The following is a 24,851-nucleotide window of genomic DNA, read 5'->3' as shown; positions in this document are numbered from 1 at the left end:
GAGGGAAGGACGGGGAATGAAATCGGCCGCGCCCTTTCAAAGGAACCATCCCGGCATTTGTCTGAAGCGATTTACGGAAATCGAGGTAAACCTAATTCAGGATGGCCGGGCGCGGGTTTGAACATTCGTCCTCCCAAATGCGAGTCCAGTTTGCTAACTACTGTGCCACCTCGCTCGGTGTCAACAAGTGTCTACGAACTTGTGTTTTCTAGCGACTGTAGTGAAGCCGCAGTACAGCCATTCTGGACTTTTATCAATTCGCCACTCAGTAATCACGGTTCATTTAGTGTGTTCTGAACTGCAAAGATGAGTTTTGTTGTAATTAATAGAGTATTATTTAGTCAGAGTGTTGTGATTAACTGTATTGTTACTAGCCACCTCTGTCTAATAAGCTGGACACAACAGCCTGTCCTGTACCACACTGTACGAGGTAAGTATGACTCTCCGCTATTCGCTGATGGCACTTCCCACGGCTCCTCCTCTACACATGGCAGTATCGAGGTAGCATAAAGCAGCTAATACCGCCACAGCAACAACAACAACAACAGCAACAACAGCAACAACAGCAACAACGTCATGTCACTTGTATGTAATGCAATTTACTCTCTGCATGCTGCGACAGGAGAAGCTGCCTTGCAGTCCGAGCATTTATTTGTGAGCTCCGACAGATCAGAGATTGCTGCCGTGCAACCACAAAAGCGGTGATACTGTCACTGCAATTGCCTGGAGATTGCCTTATATCTCTGCTCGCTCAAGTACAGACACGGAACCACGTCTTCACGGGTACTTCAATTTACGTTAACAACAATGTGCTAAAGACTGCTAGGTGTAATGACACTGTCTATAGATTAAAAGCTTAAAGTGCCCTTATGGCGAAACTGGACGGCCACACTGCTAATCGTTGATCAGTGTACCCACGTATCGCCGTAATAATTTCAGAATTTCAAAAATCTGCTACATGTTTTATGATTTAGTCTCCCCCACCCCCACCCCGCTACCCTACTCTTCAGTTTTATTCTTTTCAGCACCCTCGACTCATATGGGATACAACAGTAAAAGCACATCGCTGTTGAGACTAAAACCTTTACAGTAAATAAATACACTGCCTGACAAAGTGAAGCACTCAGAAAGGAAAGTGGAAATGAAATGAAATTCAAGGACTGAGTGGGTGTATGATGTTATTTGACTGATTACAAAATCGAGTGAAATTTACAAAGAACTTTGCAGTATGAGCCAACTTATCAGTATGAAGTTGCAGTGCGCTGATGACCTAGCTGTTTAGCGCCCTCCACCATAAATAATAATAATAATAATAATAATAATAATAGAACGAGCAGAAACTAGCAAAATACACAAAGCAATCACTCATATAAACACATCGGCTACACCACTGCAATTTCATAACCACTTCTACAACCCTTTAGATCACATAACATCAACAGATACGAAGAAAGTAAATTGGAAGGGGAAGGCACTACATGGCAAGCACCCGTATCACCTAACACAGCCACACATCGATCAAGACGCATCCAACACATGGCTAAGAAAAGGCAATATATACAGTGAGACGGAAGGATTAATGATTGCAATACAGGATCAAACAATAAACACCAGATATTACAGCAAACATATTATTAAAGATCCACAACAGATAAATGCAGACTTTGCAAACAACAAATAGAAACACTAGATCACATCAAAAGCGGATGTACAATACTAGCAAATACAGAATACCCCAGAAGACATGACAATGTAGCAAAAATAATACATCAACAGCTTGCCTTACAACATAAACTTATAAAACAACACGTTCCCACAGACAAGTATGCACCAAAAAATGTACTGGAGAATGATGAATACAAATTATACTGGAACAGAACCATTATAACAGATAAAACAACACCACATAACAAACCTGACATCATACTCACCAATAAAAAGAAGAAATTAACACAACTAATCGAAATATCCATACCCAATACAACAAATATACAAAAGACAACAGAAGAAAAAATTGAAAAATACATCCAACTGGCTGAGGAAGTCAAAGACATGTGGCATCAGGATAAAGTTGACATCATACCAATTACACTATCAACTACAGGAGTCATACCACACAATATCCACCAGTACATCAATGCAATACAGCTACATCCAAACTTATATATACAACTACAGAAATCTGTAATTATTGATACATGTTCAATTACCCGAAAGTTCCTAAATGCAATATAACATATACCGTACAGTTAAAAGGAAGTGACGCTGGTTCAAGGTCCGCGTCACTTTCCATTTTTAACCAGACTTTACGTCTGAGAAAGTAAAGAAATAATAATAATAATTCCCGTGGAGGCCCGGGAAAAAGAATAGGCCTCCGGTATGTTCTGCCAGTCGTAAAAGGCGACGGAAAGAACAAACCACTAATAGGGCTAACCCCCCTTTTAGTGTGATTACTTGGTTCAGGACAGAACTAAAGAAGCCTCGGACAAGCGCCGTCATGGTCGGGGACGACGCTTGAACCCTATGCCCGCCCACAATGGTAATGACACTGCTAGCCAACTGGAAAATGATTTAAATCCTAATAGAGGTGTTTTGCAGGATATGCTTCCTGCAACCACCCTAGAAGGAAAACAAAGACAGAGGATGAGATGGTCAGATGAAGTTAATCGACACCTCATGTTCTGTTATTACCAAGCAACAAACCTAGGAACCAACACAACTGGATACAGATCACAAGTATACACAACATTTATTACCACATACCCGGAATTAAAATTTTTAACAGAACAACGACTAGCTGATCAGATCCGTGTAATAATCAAAAATAACAGGATACCCCAGTCAGAATTAGAAAACATCAAACAACAAGTACAACAAATACTGGAACAAAATAATGTGCAATTAGCAGAAGAAGAAAATACAGTAATGGACTCAAACATCCCAGAGCAAACAAACAAAGAACAACACGCATCAATCAATCAGAGGAAAACGAAATCTTAAGACAGCCACCAGAACAAGCACAAATAGAACACGAAGTGACACACATGTTAGATATAGAAGAAAAATTTCAACTGACATATATAGAATACAAAGACACAAATACAGACATTACACCATTCTTGCATAGACTGCCAAGTAACCCACAAGTCGAAACAACAATAAAAACTATCAACACAATCATACACAACAAAATAAATGAATATACAACTATGGAAGAGTTACAACTACTGGTTTATATAGGAGCACTCACTACACTAAATATACACACTAGGCAGAGATCAGAACCAACCAACACACAGAATAAACCCACAAAACCAGCTTGGCAACACAGGCTACAGATCAGAATAGAAAAACTGAGAAAGGACATCGGACAGCTAACACAATTTATAAGAAATGAAATGTCAGAAAAAAAACGAAAAACGTTAGGTAAAATCTCACAACAAGAAGCGATAGAGCAATTAGATGAGAAGAAGCAGAAATTACAAGCATTGGCCAAACGACTTAGAAGATACAAAAAAAGTGAAAATAGAAGGAAACAAAACCAAACATTCAACGCAAACCAAAAGAAATTTTACCAGACAATAGATATACACACATTAAAATAGACAATCCACCAAACATAACAGACATGGAACACTTTTGGAGCAACATATGGTCAAACCCGGTACAACGTAACAGGCATGCACGGTGGATACAAGCAGAAACAGACACATACAAGATGATACCACAAATGCCTGAAGTGATAATTTTGCAACATGAAGTCACCCAAGCTATTAATTCTACTCACAATTGGAAAGCCCCTGGAAAAGATAAAATAGCAAATTTCTGGCTAAAGAAGTTCACCTCAACACATTCATATCTTAATTATGTAACAGTTACATTGCAGACCCATACACATTCCCTGATACACTTACACATGGAATAAGTTATCTGAAACCTAAAGATCAAGCAGACACACCAAACCCAGCTAAATATCGCCCCATAACATGCCTACCAACAATATACAAAATATTAACTTCAGTCATTACACAGAAATAAAGACACATACAACACAGAACAAAATTATAAATGAAGAACAAAAAGGCTGTTGCAAAGGAGCACGAGGATGTAAAGAGGAACTGATAATAGATGCAGAGGTGACATATCAAGCTAAAACTAAACAAAGGTCGCTACACTACGCATACATCGATTACCAAAAAGCTTTTGATAGTGTACCCCACTCATGGTTACTACAAATATTGGAAATATACAAAGTAGATCCTAAATTGATACAGTTCCTAAACATAGTAATGAAAAATTGGAAAACCACACTTAATATCCAAACAAATTCAAATAATATCACATCACAGCCAATACAGATTAAGCGTGGAATATACCAAGGAGACTCATTAAGTCCTTTCTGGTTCTGCCTTGCCCTGAACCCACTATCCAACATGCTAAATAATACAAATTATGGATACAATATTACTGGAACATACCCACACAAAATCACACATTTGCTATACATGGATGATCTAAAACTACTGGCAGCAACAAATCAACAACTCAACCAATTACTAAAGATAACAGAAGTATTCAGCAATGATATAAATATGGCTTTTGGAACAGACAAATGTAAGAAAAATAGCATAGTCAAGGGAAAACACACTAAACAGGAAGATTACATATTGGATAACCACAGCGACTGCATAGAAGCGATGGAAAAAACAGATGCCTATAAATATCTAGGATACAGACAAAAAATAGGAACAGATAATACAAATATTAAAGAAGAACTAAAAGAAAAATATAGACAAAGACTAACAAAAATACTGAAAACAGAATTGACAGCAAGAAACAAGACAAAAGCTATAAATACTTATGCTATACCAATATTGACCTACGCATTTGGAGTAGTGAAATGGAGTAACACAGACCTAGAAGCGCTCAATACACTTACACGATCACAATGCCACAAACATAGAATACATCACATACATTCAGCAACAGAAAGATTCACATTAAGCAGAAAGGAAGGAGGAAGAGGATTTATCGACATAAAAAACCTACATTATGGACAGGTAGACAATTTAAGAAAATTCTTTATAGAACGAGCAGAAACTAGCAAAATACACAAAGCAATCACTCATATAAATACATCGGCTACACCATTGCAATTTCATAACCACTTCTACAACCCTTTAGATCACATAACATCAACAGACACGAAGAAAATAAATTGGAAAAAGAAAACACTACATGGCAAGCACCCGTATCATCTAACACAGCCACACATCGATGAAGACGCATCCAACACATGGCTAAGAAAAGGCAATATATACAGTGAGACGGAAGGATTCACGATTGCAATACAGGATCAAACAAACACCAGATATTACAGCAAGCATATTATTAAAGATCCCAATACCACAACAGATAAATGCAGACTTTGCAAACAACAAATAGAAACAGTAGATCACATCACAAGCGGATGTACAATACTAGCAAATACAGAATACCGCAGAAGACATGACAATGTCGCAAAAATAATACATCAACAGCTTGCCTTACAACATAAACTTTTAAAACAACACGTTCCCACATACAAGTATGCACCACAAAATGTACTGGAGAATGATGAATACAAATTATACTGGAACAGAACCATTATAACAGATAAAACAACGCCACATAACAAACCTGACATCATACTCACCAATAAAAAGAAGAAATTAACACAACTAATCGAAATGTCCATACCCAATACAACAAATATACAGAAGAAAACAGGAGAAAAAACTGAAAAATACATCCAACTGGCTGAGGAAGTCAAGGACATGTGGCATCAGGATAAAGCTGACATTATACCAATTATACTATCAACTACAGGAGTCATACCACACAATATCCACCAGTACATCAACGCAATACAGCTACATCCAAACATATATATACAACTACAGAAATCCGTAATTATTGATACATGTTCAATTACCCGAAAGTTCCTAAACGCAAAATAACATATACCGTACAGTTAAAAGGAAGTCACGCTTGATCCAGGTCCGCGTCACTTTCATTTCGAACCAGACCTAAGGTCTGAGAAAGGAAAGAAATAATAATAATAATAATAATAATAATAATAATAATAATCAAGTTGCATCCCCTCTGGTTTGGATGTATGCACAAAGCTGTGGTATCCTCTTCTGAGGCAACTTGTCTGCTCCTTCATATCCTGGATACCAGCAGTGGGACGGAGTTCCACCTGTATTTAATCGGGGACAGAAGTACGGCTCTTGCTGGCCAGTGTCACAGAGACACGTATCAGTACTGGCGATTACTGTCCTATTAGAAACTGGCACTACGAAGCTGTTACATGAGAGGTAACGCACGAGGACGCAAGATGTCTGTGACGTACCAGTATGTCGTCAGAGTTCCCTCAGCCAACACCAGACGTGACCTGAAATTACATCCGATGGCTCCACACACCATGACGCTGGCAGTAACAGCGCTCAGCATCTCCAAAACATTGGAAAAATGGGAGCTCTCCCCAAGTTGCCGCCATACTCATCGGCGATGGTCACTAGTAGTAGTGCAGAATTGTGATTAATCGTTATAAAACAATGAGACGCCATTCATCAGCAGTCCATGCTTTCCGGTCACGCCACCACTGCAAATGCAGCCGTTTGTGTCGTGGTGATAACGGTCGCCTATGCGAGGGATGGTAACTGCCTGGTCCAGGTGCTGCTAATCTTCGACGCACGGTGCACGGTGACAAAGAATGTTGCAGGGAATCCATTATTTGTTCTCTGATGGCAGGCACAGATGTGGTTACAACGTATTTGGTGTACAATACGGCGATTGTCCCTTGTGGTGGTCAATCGGAGCCTTCACGAGGAGTAGAAATGCCTTCACATTCCCACGCAGTCCGACATTTGCATGTCGCACAAAGCTGGATATTGCACGATTCGGCCAGCTGGCCAAATGGAGATCCATCTAAAACACTGCAAAGTGCTGACAACGCTGTCTCATGCGTGTACGCGACATCTCCGTGCCCTTCAAAGTGATTGCTCAACATCTGACGCTGTTCACTCTCCTTATACACCCCACCAGGCCTGGTAACATCACTAAACACGAACAACACCAATGCATTCTTTGACACTGAATTGCAACTATAATCACACACACTGAGGTGACGGAAGTCACGGAAGCTGTCATTTGTACTCAGGTGATTCGTGTGAAAAGATTTACAGCGTGATTAAGGCCGCAGACTTAACGTAGAATGGTAATTGGAGCTAGACGCCTGGGGTATTCCATTTCAGAAATCGTTAGAGTATTAGATATTTCGAGATCCACAGTATCGAGAGGGTGCCGAGAATACCAAATTTCAGGCATTACCTTCGACCGTGGACAACGCAGTGGCCGACGGCCTTCACTTAACGACGAAGAGCAGCGGCGTTTCGTAGAGTTGTCAGTGCTAACAGACAAGAAACCGCAGAAACCAATGTGGGAAGTACGACGAACGTATACTACGGTCAGTACGGCGAAATCTGGTGTTAATGGATTATGGCAGCAGACTACCGATGCGACATCGCCTGCAGCGCCTCCCCTGCGCTCGTGACCTTATCGCCTGGACCCTCGAAAACCGTGGCCCGGTCAGAGTCAGTTGGTAAGAACTGGTGGTAACGTTCGAGTGTGGCCAAGACTGCACGGAGCCGTGGACCCAAGTTGTCAACAAGGCACTGTGCAAGCTGATTATGGCTCCATAATGGTGTGGACTGTATTTACATGGAAGCAACTGGGTCCTCTGGTCCAACTGAACCGATGATTGACGAAATGGTTATGTTAGGCTACCTGGAGACCATTTGCAGCCATGTTCCCAGACGACGATGGAATTTTAATGGATGATGATGTGGCGCGCCACTGGGCCACAATTGTTCGCGATTCGGTTGAACATTCTGGACAATTCGAGCGAACGGTTGGGCCATCCACATCGTCCCACATGCGACATAATCGATAGGTCAGTTCGTACACAAAATCCTGCACCGGCAACAGAGGCAGCATGGCTCAATATTTCTGCAAGGGACTTCCAACGACTTGTAGAGTCCATGCCGAGTCGGGTTGCTGCACTACGCCGGGCAAAAGGAGGTCCGGCACGATATTGGGAGGTACCCCGTCACTTGTGTATATATCCTTCGATGGTGATTAGGTGTTCAAAGCTACATTGACATTTGACCGTGTTTTCTCGGTGTTTCGCTTCTTTTGCCAGATGGTGTAATTAAAGCTGAAAGATTCACACGCCTTTTTCACACTTAAAAGTGTGATTTTGATTTGTGGTATTAGAAACACGAATTTTCAAATAAAAAGATGAAACCGAAAGGAGAAATATCTTTAAAAAAATTAACTGTACTTTCACTGAAGTTGGAGGCACCTCAAATAGGAAAGGATATAGGAATGTGAGGAAACATTAGAAGCTCTGTAGAATAGTGTGATGTGGGCATAAATGACGAGATCAGATGGTGTCCAGTGTGGTGACGATGGTAGGTAGGGACAAGGGAGGAAACCGAAATGGATTGGGGAACTGATACGTGAGCTGGACCATTTCCTGAAGAGGGAAGTAATAGGAAAAATGGAGATGGATATGGGATCTCTGATATTGGGTGACAATCTTTTAAATACCCATGCGGATTTTGTTCTTCCAGACAGGGAGTGAGTTGAAGTTAGGCGGAAGATTGATATGCTTGTCCTGCTGTCAGCCAACCTCTCTCCCATATGAGTCTTGTGTGGGTGTTGGGCTGGTTTAATTTTTTGGTATCAGCCAGGCAGCATACGAGGATTAGAGGTAAATGTGGTTCTCGGAGTCAGATCGCTCACGATGTTGGATATATGAAAGTGTTCATTGTGGGTGAGGACGGGCGGGAATTTGATGAGAGAGTGAAGAATCTGTGTGAGAGGAAGATATACAGGTGGAGAAGGCTAAGCGGAGTGCACGGCGTTCAAATATTTGGAGGAAGTGATAGAACTTTGTTGGGGTAGATATCCGGGCAACAAGGATGGTATAATGTAAAGGACAGCGTGAGTGTTCGAAGTGTTAGTACGTTGCAGCTGTGGGCTATCTGTTGCACGGTTAGTAGGTGGCGTTTCCATTTTACTTGCCTGTCGAGCAGTAATCTTTCTTGTCAATACCTCTGTGTTATACAATCGGGCTTGCAGTTCGCTTTTTTTATTTTTGTGCCCTCTCTACATTTCTGATGTATTTATTTAAAAAATACAAAACTGTACTACAGTGCAACACTAGAACCTCAAAGGCTTGAAAAAATGAGAATTTTTTAAGAAAGAAAATAATCTCTCGTTAAATTCTTACATACTACAAGCCGTTATCAGAATGAGATATTCTGGTAATTGCAGTGGGAAAGGGGTGGTCTGTCGGTGGTATCGTTTGCACGTGGCTGCTTTCACTTCGCGACGTCTGGAATACTTTGCGGAAATATTCACGGGATGTGACAGCAGGCACACGGTTGCTCCGAAATTAAATTACGAGACTCCGACGGAGCATCCCTTCCTGTCTGTGGGCGGCGCCAGCTACAAGTAGGCTGTTTCTTTCGCTCCGGGGACGACTCTTCCGAGAGCAGAAACATTTGTAGTCTGGTTACATTCTTCTCATATCCCACTTAACTGCTGGAACGCACACTCCAGAAAGGGGAAATAGCCCATTAGTCAACACCCACGCGTTACTCTGCATAAAAATGAAGCGCGCGGCAGAGGGTACTTTTTATTATACCATTATGGTTTCTTCCCGTTCCATTTCCGGGTGAAGCGTGGAAAGAATGAGTTCTTTATCGCCTCTGTGCTAACTGTTATTTGTCTAAATTTATCTGCACGATCACTAAGGGATAGATACTAAGGGGGTGGCCAATATTTTTGGTTTTTACCGTGAAAATAGGTTATTGAGGTTTCCTGAGCAGATTTTTTGGGGATGCACGACGTTTATCTTCTAATGTATGTCTTCAAATTAATCAAGATTTCTGTAACAATCTTGATCATTCGCATCGCTCTTCTTTGCATATTCTCGACGTCCCCCGTTAAGTCCTATATGATAGGAGTGCCGTGCACTTTAACAGTATTCAAGTATGGTCCATACAAGTATTTTGTATGCGATCTCTTTTGTAGATGAAATGCCTTTTCCCATTACCACACCACTGAATCGTAGCCTGCCTTTTGATATACCTCCATCTGACAATATGTGGTCGTTATACTTCATATCTCTACACATTGTTATCTCTATACACTATAAATCGAAGTCTTCCCAGGACTGCATACGACCGAGGCACACAGGGCCAACACCCGGCATCATGGTGTGGGGAGCGATCTCCTACACTGGCCGTACACCACTGGTGATCGTCGAGGGGACACTGAATAGTGCACGGTACATCCAAACCGTCATCGAACCCATCGTTCTACCATTCCTAGACCGGCAAGGGAACTTGCTGTTCCAACAGGACAATGCACGTCCGCATGTATCCCGTGCCACCCAACGTGCTCTAGAAGGTGTACGTCAACTACCCTGGCCAGCAAGATCTCCGGATCTGTCCTCCATTGAGCATGTTTGGGACTGGATGAAGCGTCGTCTCACGCGGTCTGCACATCCAGCACGAACGCTGGTCCAACTGAGGCGCCAGGTGGAAATGGCATGGCAAGCCGTTCCACAAGACTACATCCAGCATCTCTACGATCGTCTCCATGGGAGAATAGCAGCCTGCATTGCTGCGAAAGGTGGATATACACTGTACTAGTGCCGACATTGTGCATGCTCTGTTGCCTGTGTGTATGTGCCTGTGGTTCTGTCAGTGTGATCATGTGATGTATCTGACCACAGGAATGTGTCAATAAAGTTTCCCCTTCCTGGGACAATGAATTCACGGTGTTCTTATTTCAATTTCCAGGAGTGTATGTTTCAAAATCCTTCTGCAAACCCAAATCAGTGATACGGGCCTGTAATTCATCAGATTTCCTTCTATTTCCTTTCTTGAGTACTATTGTGACCCGCGCATCTTTCCAGGCTTGAGGTACAGATCTTTCGTCGAGCGAGCGGTTGTATATGATTTGTAGGCATGGAGCTGTTACATTAACATACTCTGAAAGGAATGTAATTGGTATGCTATCTGGACCGGGAAACGTGCCTTTATTAAGTGATCAAAGCTGTTTCACTACACCGAAGATGTCTACTAGTAAGTTACTCATGCTGGCGGCTATCCCTGATTCGAATTCTGAAATATTTACTTCGTCTTCTGTGGCGAAGGAATTTTGGAAAATGTTCTCTAACTCCGCTTTAGTGGTACTGTCATCGCTAATATTACCACTGCTATGAAGGTATTCCTATGAAGATTCAGATGGTTCAAATGGCTCTGAGCACTATGCGACTTAACTTCTGAGGTCATCAGTCGCCTAGAACTTATAACTAATTAAACCTAACTAACCTAAGGACATCACATACATCCATGCCCAAGACAAGATTCGAACTTGCGACCGTAGCGGTCACGCGGTTCCAGACTGCAGCGCCTAGACACACTGTCCAGAGATTCCCGCAAGGTGGAGGTTCCCTGACTTTTTGGGGTGGCGTTATGTGGTGCCAACGTACTCCGCTGGTGGTCATGGTAGGCGCCGTAACGGCTGTACGATACGTGAATGCCATCCTCCAACCGATAGTGCAACCATGTCTGCAGCATATTGGCGAGGCATTCGTCTTCTTGGACGACAATTCACAACCCCATCGTGCACATCTTGTGAATGACTTCATTCAGGATATCGACATCGCTCGACTAGAGTGGCCAGCATGTTCCCCAGCCATGAACCCTATCGAACATGCCTCTGATAGATTGAAAAGGGCTGTTTACGGACGATGTGACCCATCAACCGCTGAGGGATCTACGCCGAATCGTCGTTGAGGAGTGGAACAATCTGGACCAACAGTGCCTTGATGAACTTGTGGATAGTATGCCACGACGAATACAGGCATGCATCAGTGCAAGAGGATGAGCGACTGGGTATTAGAGGTACTGGTGTGTACAGAAATCTGGAGCACCACCTCCGAAGGGCTCGCTGTATGGTGGTAAACATGCAATATATGGGTTTCATGAGCAATAAAAAGGGCGGAAATGATGCTTATGTTGATCTCTATTCCAATTTTCTGTACAGGTTCTTGAACTCCCGGAACCGAGGTGATGCAAAACATTTTTTATGTGTGTATTAGCGCGTGGAGCTTTGGTTCTTCGCCGGCCGAAGTGGCCGCGCGGTTAAAGGCGCTGCAGTCTGGAACCGCAAGACCGCTACGGTCGCAGGTTCGAATCCTGCCTCGGGCATGGATGTTTGTGATGTCCTTAGGTTAGTTAGGTTTAACTAGTTCTAAGTTCTAGGGGACTAATGACCTCAGCAGTTGAGTCCCATAGTACTCAGAGCCATTTGAACCATTTTTTGGTTCTTCGCCAACACAGCTATGATAATTACAACTACAATACTGATAGTTACTAGGTCTACCCTTGTTCTGTGTTTATCCTCATCCCACTGAGGCTGACGCCCTTTCTGTATTTTCCCGAGACCAACCCAACCGAAAAAATCGCCGAGTCCATTCCAAGCAGCCCCTGACCTATTAAGCGGAAACCGAAACCATCACCCTTAGGCCGTCCTCTCAGTGCACGTGATAACGCACGGGACGAGGAACGGGTAAGTCACAGCGTGGAATTCCACGTTGCACTGCACTGCGGAGCGTGAAAGAAAGAATGTCATGTCAGATGTTTTGCGGCATGGAGAGGAACGTGGCACATGAGATGCGAAATCGTTGTATGCCAGAAGCAGAACATAAGAGCCGCCATATTGTATGGCGTTAAACAGTGTATTTGGTGGGTTTTCTTTCTCACAGAGTACGTGGTATGAATCTAATCTTTTTCAAAGCATCAGAAAATTGAGAATCTCTCGAAAATGCGTCGTTTTGGTTGCTATTTTTTACAATAAAGTGACAGGAAACTATTTATCGGTAGGTACTAGCGTATTATGTGTGTGTGAATTTCTAAGGGACCAAACTGCTGAGGCCATCGGTCCCGAGACTTACACACTACGTAACCAACTTACGCTAAGAACAACACACTGACCACCGTCGGGAGGGCCGCACAATCCATGATATGGCGCCTCAAACCACGCGGTCACTCAGCGCGGCACTTAGTATTATAACTTGTATGCTACAGAAGTATACAGTTTCGATGTAAGGCATAGTGATCTATAAAAATCGCATCATTTTAGTAAAATTTTCATATTAAATATGAAATAATTACATCTGTAGATACACTCTTTAAACAGTGTTCACCATTTACGAGTCACTAATAAATTCCGGGTCTGTCTTACTTTATGGAAAAATTAGCTCAAAAGACGATATTATTTATTGTAAATTAGATATTTGCTGCAACTCTAGTTGCGAAGGCCAACAACAAGAATATTTCCCCAGCCGCCAGAAATCTTAACGTGGCTGTCAGTCTGTCTGTAAGTGAACACAAGCTACACATTTGAAATTTTTGCTATTATGAAACTTTCTGTAAAATATACACTGAAGAACCAAAGAAACTGGTACACCTGCCTAATACTGTGTAGTGCCTCCGCGAGAACGCGGAAGTGCCGCAACACGACGTGGCATGGACTCGACTAATGTCTGAAGTAGTGCTGGACGGAACTGACACCGTGAATCCTGCAGGGCTGTCCATAAATCCGTAAGAGTACGAGGGGGTGGAAATCTCTTCGGAGCAACAAGTTGCAAGGCACCTTGATACGCACAATAATGTTCATGTCTGGGGATTTTGGTGATCAGCGGAAGTGTTTACACTCAGAAGTTGTTTTTTTTTTGGTTTGGTTTTAGGGCGCAAAACTGCTATGGTCATTAGCGCCCGGTCCGTGACTTACGAAACAGTAAAAAACCGAAATTGAAAACCAGCAGCAATGGGAACGAAAGTCATAAAATTGGAGAAACTAAAAGCAGAAGGAAGGCTTAAAAATCTACTACAGAAAGGGGTTGGTTGTCCCCAAAAAAAGCTTCAGATGACTGACGTCATTTCACTGGCACTAATAAACTTGAGAACGCGGTCGGCCGAGCGCGTGTCATCTGCTAAAATCGACGATATATCAGGCGATAGCTGTAGACGGGAGCGTAACGGATTAAAATAGGGGCACTCAATTAAAAGGTGTCTTACCGTCCACAGCTGAGAGCAGTGGTGACAGAGTGGGGGAGGATCGCCGCTTAAAAGATGTCGATGGCTAAAAAGACAGTGCCCTATCCGGAGTCTAGTTAAAATTACCCCCTCCCGACGACGCGTTCGGGAGGAAGAGGTCCAAGCACAAGGAAGAGCTTTCACGTCCCGCAATTTATTATGGGTAAGTGTCGACCAATGCGTGTGCCATAAATGAACAACACGTCGACATAAAACGCTCCGTAGATCGGGGAAGGGAATCGATTGAATAGCTGGCCGAGGAAGAGAGACTGCAGCCTTGGCTGCAATATCGGCCGCCTCATTTCCACAGATACCAACGTGTCCCGGGAGCCAGAGGAACGCCACCGAGACGCCCCCCAGGTGGAGCAAGCGCAGACAGTCCTGAACCCGGTGGACCAGAGGGTTCACAGGGTAAAGAGCTTCGAGACTGAGGAGAGGGCTGAGAGAATCTGAGCAGATAACGTACTGAATCCGCTGATGGCGGCGGATGTAGTGGACAGCCTGGAGAACAGCGTAAAGCTCCGCAGTATAAACCGGACACTGGTCGGTAAGCCGAAAGGGATTTTGGGTGTCGCCAACAATATAGGCACTCCCTACACCTAATGATGTTTTCGAGCCGTCGGTGTAAATAAATGTGGCGTCCGTCATTTGTGCACAGAGAGCAGCAAATGCCCGACGATAAACAAGTGAAGGGGTACCATCCTTGGGAAATCGACAAAGGTCACGGAGCACGCAGATCCGGGGACGGAGCCAAGGCGGTGCTGTACCCCAAGTTGTCAAGAAGGTTTTAGGAAAGCGGAAGGAAAGAGAATGGAGCAGTTGACGGAAGCGGACTCCCGGTGGTAGTAGGGAGGAGGGGCGGCCTGCATACCCTACATCAAAGGAGGCGTCGAAAAAAGAGTCATGGGCTGGATTAGCAGGCATGGAAGACAGACGGCTAACATAACGACTCAGAAGGACTGCTCGCCGATTGGACAGCGGAGGTTCAGCAGTCTCAGCATAAAGGCTTGCCACAGGGCTGGCGTAAAAAGCTCCAGACACTAAACGTAATCCACGGTGGTGGATAGAGTCGAGACGCCGAAGAATAGACGGCCGAGCAGAGGAGTAGACTATGCTTCCATAGTCCAATTTCGAGCGCACTAAGGCGCGATAGAGGCGGAGAAGGACCACTCGGTCCGCCCCCCAGGAGGTACCATTCAGGACACGGAGGGTGTTAAGGGATCGCAGACAGCGAGCCGAAAGATAGGAAACGTGGGAGGACCAGCACAGTTTTCTGTCAAACATAAGACCCTAGAATTTAGCGACGTTTGAAAACGGAATGTTGACAGGACCTGGATGTAAGGAGAGCGGAAGAAACTCCTTACGTCGCCAAAAATTAACACAAACGGTCTTACTGGGAGAAAAACGGAAGCCGGTTTCGATGCTCCAAGAGTGGAGGCGATCGAGACATCCTTGAAGACGTCGTTCAAGAAGGCTGGTCCGCTGAGAGCTGTAGTAGATCGCAAAATCGTCCACAAAGAGGGAGCCCGAGACATCAGGAAGGAGACAATCCATAATTGGATTGATGGCAATGGCAAACAGTACAACACTCAGCACGGAGCCCTGTGGTACCCCGTTTTCTTGGGAGAAAGTACGGGAGAGAGTAGTGTTCACCCGCACCCTAAATGTGCGCTCTGCCATAAATTCGCGAAGAAAAAGGGGCAGCCGACCTCGAAAGCCCCAAGAGAACAGTGTGCGGAGGATGCCTGTCCTCCAACAGGTATCGTATGCTCTGTACAGATAAAAAAATATTGCTACTGTTTGGCGTTTCCGGAGAAAATTGTTCATGATATAAGTGGAGAGAGCAACAAGATGGTCAACTGCAGAACGATGCTTTCGGAATCCGCATTGGGCAGGTGTTAAAAGACTGCGGGATTCCAGCCACCACGCTAAACGGTAATTCACCATACGCTCCAAAACCTTACAGACACTACTCGTGAGAGAAATGGGGCGATAGCTAGAGGGGAGATGTTTGTCCTTTCCAGGTTTCGGAACAGGAACGACTATAGCTTCCCGCCATCGTCTGGGAAAAGTACTGTCGGTCCAAATTCGATTATAAAGGCGAAGGAGGTAACGCAGACTATGGGTTGATAAATGCAGCAACATTTGGACGTGGATACCATCCGGTCCTGGGGCGGAGGAGCGAGAAGAAGAGAGTGCATGTTGGAGTTCCCGCATGGAGAAAACAGTATTGTAGCTTTCGCGATTTTGAGAGGAGAAAGCAAGAGGTCGCACTTCCGCTGCACGTTTCTTCGGGAGAAACGCTGGCGGGTAATTTGAAGAGCTCGAAATCTCAGCAAAGTGCTGACCCAACGAGTTAGAAATTGCGACGGGGTCCACTAATGTGTCATGCGCGACAGTGAGCCCAGATACCGGGGAGAAACTAGACGCGCCTGAGAACCGTCGAAGCCGACTCCAAACTTCCGATGAGGGAGTGAAGGTGTTAAATGAGCTAATAAAGAATTTCCAGCTTGCCTTCTTGCTATCGCGGACGACACGACGGCATCGCGCTCGGAACTGCTTGTAGCAGATACAGTTGGCCAAAGTAGAATGGCGGCGGAAAACGCGGAGAGCACGTCGCCGCTCACGTATTGCATCACGGCATGCCTCGTTCCACCAAGGAACTGGGGGGCGCCGGGGCAATTCGGAGGTGCGTGGTATTGAATGTTCCGCAGCTGTAAGAATAACGTCGGTAATATGTGTGACCTCATCGTCGACGCTGGGAGAGTGACGGTCATCGAATGTCGCTAGAGACGAAAAAAGTGTCCAATCAGCTTGGGCAAACTTCCAGCGTCGCGGGCGCATGTAGGGCAGTTGAGGCTGCGGTCTAAGGACACACGGAAAGTGGTCACTCGAGTGTGTATCATCAAGGGCGAACCATTCGAAGCGCCGAGCTAGCGGAACAGTACCGACCGCAAGGTCCAAATGAGATAAACTTGTCGTGGAGGCAGACAAAAATGTAGGGACCCCAGTGTTGAGGCAAACTGGATCTGCTTGGTGGAAGACGTCTAGCAATAGTGAGCCACGTGGACAAGGATGTGGAGATCCCCAAAGCGGGTGGTGGGCATTGAAGTCCCCAACCAGCAAATATGGGGGTGGAAGCTGACCAAGAAGATGAAGGAGATCAGCTCGTGCCATTGGTGTGGACGATGGAATGTATACAGTACAAAGAGAGAACGTGTATCCGGAAAAGGAAAGACGGACGGCGACAGCTTGGAAGGAAGTGTTTAAATGGATTGGGTGATAATGGAGAGTTTCATGGAGAAGAATCATGAGTCCTCCATGTGCTGGAGTGCCTTCAACAGAGGGGAGATCATATCGGACGGACTGAAAATGAGGGAGAACAAAGCGGTCATGGGGACGCAGCTTTGTTTCCTGAAGACAGAAGATGACCGGCGAGTAGGATCGTAAGAGGATCGACAATTCATCCCGATTGGCTCGAATACCGCGGATATTCCAGTGGATAATGGACATAGGGTGAACAGAAAATGGAGGAATGTGACCAAGGTCGCTGTCAACTCAACGACTGCTCAGAGCTTGCGACCGACAGCATGGAATGGCATTCAGCCGAAGGCAGAAGATCCTGATCCATAGGTTGGTCAGGAGCAGCTCCTGCCACCAGCGATCGGCCGGTTGATCGGCCGCCAGCAGTGCGCCTCGGCGACACAGAAGACGGCCGAGGGCGATTTCCGCCAGGTGGTGCCGTAGATGGGACACGCCTTGGCGGAGAAGGAGAGGAACTGGGTTTCTTTGTAGCCTTCTTGGAAGTATGATGTTTAGAGAAGTATGATGTTTAGGGAAGTTGCGGTACGTAAAAACTCTTCACGAGTATGCTCTTTTTTCGAAGTCTTGGTGTCTGACTTTTGGGCTCGAGATTTAGCGCTACTCGACGAAGGGTGAGCCAGACAGTGGGCAGGCGAAAGTGGTGAGGTTGAACGGGCGATCTTTGCGCTGGCCGATCTGACGACCGTGGCACTAAAGGTGAGGTCGCAAGTCTGCGTGGCCGCCTCCTTTGTTGGCCGAGGAGAAGCAAGGACAGTGCTGTATTTTCCTGTCTGAGGCACGGTGGGCCGTCGACTAGCGAATAATTTTCGAGCAGCAAAGGTCGACACCTTTTCCTTTACTCTAATTTCCTGGATGAGCTTTTCGTCTTTAAAAACGGGACAATCTCGAGAGGAAGCAGCGTGGTCACCCATACAGTTGATGCAGCGAGGGGATGGAGGTGGACAAGCATCCTCATGGGCATCCTTGCCACACGTAACACATTTGGCCGGATTGGAACAGGACTGGCTGGTGTAATTGAACCGCTGACACCGATAGCAACGCGTAGGGTTTGGGACGTAAGGGCGAACGGAAATTATCTCATAGCCTGCTTTGATTTTCGATGGGAGTTGAACTTTGTCAAATGTCAAGAAGACAGTGCGGGTTGGAATGATGTTCGTGTCAACCCTTTTCATAACTATGAACAGCCGTTACGCCCTGGTCAGACAGGTAGTGCTGAATTTCTTCGTCAGACAATCCATCGAGGGAGCGTGTATAAACGACTCCACGCGAGGAATTTAAAGTACGGTGCGGTTCCACCCGAACAGGGAAGGTGTGTAGTAGTGAGGTACGCAGCAATTTTTGTGCCTGGAGGGCACTGACTGTTTCTAACAACAGGGTGCCAGTCCGTAATCTGGAACAAGACTTTACATGACCTGCAATTGCGTCTACACCTTTCTGAATAATGAAAGGGTTGACTGTGGAGAAGTCTTGACCTTCGTCAGACCGAGAAACAACAAGGAACTGTGGCAACGATGGAAGAACTGTCTGTGGCTGAGACTCAGTGAACTTACGCTTGTGAGCAGACATAGTGGAAGGTGAGGAAACCATTGCAGAAGAATCCCCATGATTACCGGCGTCTCCGATGGCGCGCTCCTCCCTTGTGGGGGCCCTCTCTGAGGGCACTCCCGCCTTAGGTGATTGTTCACACCTCAGGTCACACCCCCCGACAAACGGACGGAGGGACCAATCGGCACTTTCGGAAGGTATCAGCTCGGGTCATCACCCCTCCCTGGGCCTGGCCGGTACCAGGGGGTACGTACGTGTCCTACCTGTCTACCCGGGGCGGGGAATTACGCGTTACCCCGTCACCGGCTACGCACGGAAGTGCGTGGGTCGGCCTTCAGACACGCACAGGGAGGAAAAAAGAGAAAGGGAAAGGAAAGAATAGGGGTCTCAAACGCCGCAGCAGGGAAAAGGGCAAAGAGAAGAGGGAAGGAAAAGAGAAGGACAGTGGAAGGACGAAGACTTGCAAGTGTAGAAAGCAAGGAATTTGTACCAGTTTCGAGCGTCCGTCTCCGGACGTAGGCACAAACCATACTCCCAGAGGAGGAGAAAGGGAAGGAAAGAGCCAGGGGTGAGGGGTGAGGGGTGGGCGAAGAAGGGGGACGGGGAAGGATGCGGAAAGGGAGGGTATGCAGCCCGGAAAGGAAGGAGGGCCACATTAGATCGGGGTCCGGTGCTCGCTACACACGTATCCACAAAAGAGTTGTGGACCCCCTGGGGGGACACTCAGAAGTGTGTTCCTGGAGCCACTCTGTAGCAGTTCTGTAAGTGTGGAGTGTCTTAATGGTTCAAATGGCTCTGAGCAGTATGGGACTTCGGAGATCATCAGTCGCCTAGAACTTACAACAAATTAAACCTAACTAATCTAAGGACATCACACACATCCATGCCCGAGGCAGGATTCGAACCTGCGACCGTAGCGGTTGCTCGGCTCCAGACTGTAGCGCCTAGAACCGCACGGCCACTTTGGCCGGCTTGTATGTACTTATTTATGGGTTTATGGACTGGCTCATATTTGTATCTTGCTGGTAAATATTTTTTTTCAGTAATGGAGAGCACATTCGAAAAAATTTCCACTTCCATTCGAATGAAATTACAATACAATTCTCCATCTTGAAATCTAAGTGGTGTAGTAAGATATTACAGAGTGTTGGTAGTCAAAGCAACATTGAGGATATGGATATTATGCAAGTTCAAACTGACATTAGACCCTCTGTCTTAACTATATTCAATTTAAAACCGTCTTTGAACTGAAAATCAGTTGAGTTAGCCAATAACTTCCACTAGTATTTATCTCGGATAGTGTACAGCGTTATGTAGTGTTCTTCTACCAGAGCCATCGGAGAGTCCAGAATTTTCTTCGCGACTTTTTCTGTTCTTCTTCGACAATCGGTAACAGAGTTAACGCAGCTACTTTACGCGCGTCCATTTTTGTAAAGAAACTGTGTGGTTTCGCGGGATTGCTACGGTCGCAGGTTCGAATCCTGCCTCGGGCATGGGTGTGTGTGATGTTCTTAGGTTAGTTAGGTTTAAGTAGTTCTAAGTTCTAGGGGACTTATGACCTAAGATGTTGAGTCCCATAGTGCTCAGAGCCATTTGAACCATTTTTTGAAACTGTGTGGTTTGGGAGTCAAATAACGCCACGTCAATCAGATCGGCCGTGTGCCCGGATGCCCCGCCCACGTCAACGTTGGCTGTCTCGGCTTAAGGTTAGTCGCAGCTGGTACCTGGCATCCCTGCCTTTGTGCTGCACCCTCGCTACTGACACCGCTGGTCAGACTACATGACAGTTTCATGTGTCTGTTGACATGCTAGTTGAGTGGATTACTTGCAGAGTACTCTGTGAGGTATGGTACTTTGAAACTGAGTGAATAATTTATTGTGGTTTTCCATCATAGACTTCGTCTTTTCCGATGCTGTGAGCGAATGTCAGAAAACACAATAAAGGTGAAAGCATCTTTCGGTCAAAGAATTAACGCTGTCTGCAAGAGAAGTAATTCGGACGATATCTGCGCTGTTAATTAGGTAGTTCCTTAGGCGCAGTTACGTTATTGAAGCGAACAGTGATTGTATGCATTCTTAATAATGAACGGGCAGCACTTATATTTCTTTAACTTACTAAGATAATGCCTTCCTACGACAACAGTCGTTACTTCACCTACGTGAGTAAGGTCTTGTAGGCAGTCTTTGAGTCTTTCATTTAACTAATTATGCATCATCTTTTGTGAGTCGGAGACTGGGGATCAGACGGAGATTTCCAGGTGGGAAACCTCTTTAAAAGCGAACTCGGGCAGGCCAGTTTGCCAGATAAATGGTCGTTAGTCCAATTTGTGGAATCGAACAGGCTCTGGCACCTCCCTGTCTCGTAAACTGGTATGTTGCACTTCAAGTCAGATCTTTCGTAAGCTACCTCCCTCGTGAATGAAACACGTTACCTTAGAATTCTACCTGCGGATCACAATCTGGCATCTGCCTTTCCTACAACTAATTTTTTGCTGTATTTCGGTCTTAAATCGTCCTATCTGCAAATCTGTACGTATCTAATCTTTGGGGCTATCAAATTATGTAATTAAGCAATAATGGTTTTAATCCGCCTGTTTATGCACAGCACGTTGCATTTTTTTTTTATATTTAGGGTCGACTGCCAATCCCTTCTCAAAACGTGTCAAACACGCTGTACGATACTATTAACAGCGTCGCCCTCCTTGCCCTTTGAACGAGAAGATACTCGCGCTGACTTCGGAATAATTGTTTCTAAATTACTATCATTTCTGTTCGTTGCATTACGTATTTCCTTCGGTTATCTTCTGTACTGAACTGTAGCAGTTCTTTCTGTGTGTGGTCCATATCTTATCGAGCTACGTTGCTTGACAGTGACGTCATGCGAAGTTACTTTTGCCTTTAAGTTTTGCACACCAATGTATTTTCAAAGGACATAAATAGACACATACTGAGAATTTCGCAACTTTGTTGAAACTGTGCTTTACTAATCGTATTGAGGAAGCACGGCCACACACCTTAAAATTTAAAATCCTAGATGAAGGTATATGACGACTGATCAGTAAAGAAATTTCTAATTAAACAAATAAGGAGAGGATTTCGTGGATGAAAAGCCAGATGCTGCGATTCCCACGTCCCATATATATCGGATGGCGCAACTCGGTGGGCTCCGACGCAATTATACGAGCTGTGATCGCAGGCAGTGCCTGGAACTTGGGGAATAGTTTGCCACGGTGCCTATCCTCGCAGGGAATTCCATGCGTGCGTTGTTTGTGATGAAAGCAATTATAGGCAGAGGGCCTGTGGACTCGGCACGCCAGCTTGGCGACGCCCTGCGCACCGTCAGCTGGACGCCCACGCGTCTCCAGCAAAAAACTCTGGCCGGCCACACGACACATTCTGTCCTCTGATCACTAATGCATGGAACGTCAAATGGTTTGAAGTAGATCTGTTTTGGTGTTTAAACTTAAATGTTTCTGACTCCGATAAAAGAAATATATTGATTTTTCTTTCAGAGTATGGGTACTGAGCTGCAGTAACAAAATTTTAGGTCTTTATTACGTTTTGCTCTAACACACTGTGAAACTGCTTCGGTGAATTTGATCGATTATCTGTTGTATGATACCTGTGGATTGTTCATGACTATAGGGTGACTTTAATTATTCTGAAATTTTACCAACAAATTAAAAATAAAGCTGGATTATAATTAAACTAATACTAATTTCAGAGTAACACACAGAAAAGTTTAAGAACCAAAATATTAGATGACAAATTTGCTTAATGATATTCCAAAAAGAGAAACTGTTTTTTTGGCACTAAAAGCTAGCTGACCGTTATCTTTTACCATAACGACATATGAGTCCTCTTTATCAAGGTCCCTTTCGAAATTTTATAGACTCGGTTACTCTTGTTAATGCTTATTTTTCCTCCCAAAATTCCTGTGAAACACAGGTCCAAAACATTCAGGCTACGTTTCCTCAATTCACGCGATTTGCGTGTGTACATACGCGGCATCTTCACAATGACAACTCTTATGATCTCAGCTATAAGATGCAACAAACAGAACTGCAATCTGCCAGCCGGAGTGGCCGCTAGGGTCGCAGGTTCGAATCCTGCCTCGGGCATGGATGTGTGTGATGTCCTCAGGTTAGTTAGGTTTAAGTAATTCTAAGTTCAAGGGGACTCGTGACCTCAGCAGTTAGTCCCACAGTGCTCAGAGCCATTTGAACCAAGAACTGCGATCTAGATAAATTCGGAAGTTAACATACAGACACTTGCAACAATGACTTCCTTAGCCCACCATTACGAGGTGCATTCAAGTTCTAAGGCCTCCGATTTTTTTCTCCGGACTGGAAAGAGATAGAAACATGCGCATTGTTTTAAAATGAGGCCGCGTTCATTGTCAATACGTCCTAGAGATGGCAGCACCCTACGGCAGATGGAATTTTACCGCCAGCGGCGAGAATGAGAACTGTTTTAAATACTTAAAATGGCGACGTTTTCCTTACTTGAACAGCGTGCAATCATTCGCTTTGTGAATTTGCGTGGTGTGAAACCAATTGAAATACATAGACAGTTGAAGGAGACATGTGGTGATGGAGTTATGGACGTGCCGAAAGTGCGTTCGTGGGTGCGATAGTTTAATGAAGGCAGAACATCGTGTGACAACAAACCGAAACAACCTCGGGCTCGCACAAGCCAGTCTGACTACACGATCGAGAAAGTGGAGGGAATTGTTTTGGGGGATCGCCGAAGGACTGTTGAACAGATCGCCTCCAGAGTTGGAATTTCAGTGTGTTCTGTGCACACAATCCTGCATGACGACCTGAAAATGCGAAAAGTGTCATCCAGGTGGGTGCCACGAATGCTGACGGACGACCACACGGCTGCCCGTGTGGCATGTTGCCGAGCAATGTTGACGCGCAACGACAGCACGAATGGGACTTTCTTTTCGTCGGTTGTGACAATGGATGAGACGTGGATGCCATTTTTCAATCCAGAAACAAAGCGCCAGTCAGCTCAATGGAAGCACACAGATTCACCGCCACCAAAAAAGTTTCGGGTAACCGCCAGTGCTGAAAAAATGATGGTGTCCATGTTCTGGGACAGCGAGGGCATAATCCTTACCCACTGCGTTCCAAAGGGCACTATGGTAACAGGTGCATCCTACGAAAATGTTTTGAAGAACAAATTCCTTCCTGCACTGCAACAAAAACGTCCGGGAAGGGCTGCGCGGGTGCTGTTTCACCGAGACAACGCACCCGCACATCGAGCTAACGTTACGCAACAGTTTCTTCGTGATAACTTTGAAGTGATTCCTCACGCTCCCTACTCACCTGACCTGGCTCCTAGTGACTTTTGGCTTTTTGCTTTTTCCAACAATGGAAGCCACTCTCAGCCACGTGATCACGACTGAGGAGCTATTTGACCGAGTAGTAGTAGCAGCTTAACGGTGTGGAATGTCCGCAAAACGGTCGGGAGAGCAGTGTGCTGACCACGTGCCCGTCATACCATCTTCACACGACAACGCAAGACAGGATGACACGGCGGGCCTTCACGGGTTGGCGAGGAGCTCGCTTTTGTGCTTAATTCTCATTGTTAAGGGTCACTGCTCGATACATATAAGACGTAGACCCGTAAGTTATGTTAGTCACGCGAATAAAACTTTTAGCTCATTAAAAAAGTTAAAAAGAATCCGTCCTAAAAACCGTTGGTATTCAGATATTCATAATACTGTGCATTTAGGCACTGCCACCAACT

At 45.1% G+C, this 24,851-nt stretch overlaps 1 protein-coding gene across 1 annotated transcript in view; it reads right to left on the bottom strand.

Annotated features, from left to right (window-relative positions):
* Positions 1–24,851, bottom strand: part of LOC126249052 (organic cation transporter protein-like) — a 562,555-nt gene that overhangs the window by 196,442 nt on the left and 341,262 nt on the right. The gene's annotated exons all lie outside the window — the stretch shown is intronic.

The sequence above is a fragment of the Schistocerca nitens genome, chromosome 3 (assembly GCF_023898315.1).
Source record: "Schistocerca nitens isolate TAMUIC-IGC-003100 chromosome 3, iqSchNite1.1, whole genome shotgun sequence".
NCBI classification, from domain to species: domain Eukaryota; kingdom Metazoa; phylum Arthropoda; class Insecta; order Orthoptera; family Acrididae; genus Schistocerca; species Schistocerca nitens.
This window is presented reverse-complemented; position numbering and strand designations above follow the sequence as displayed.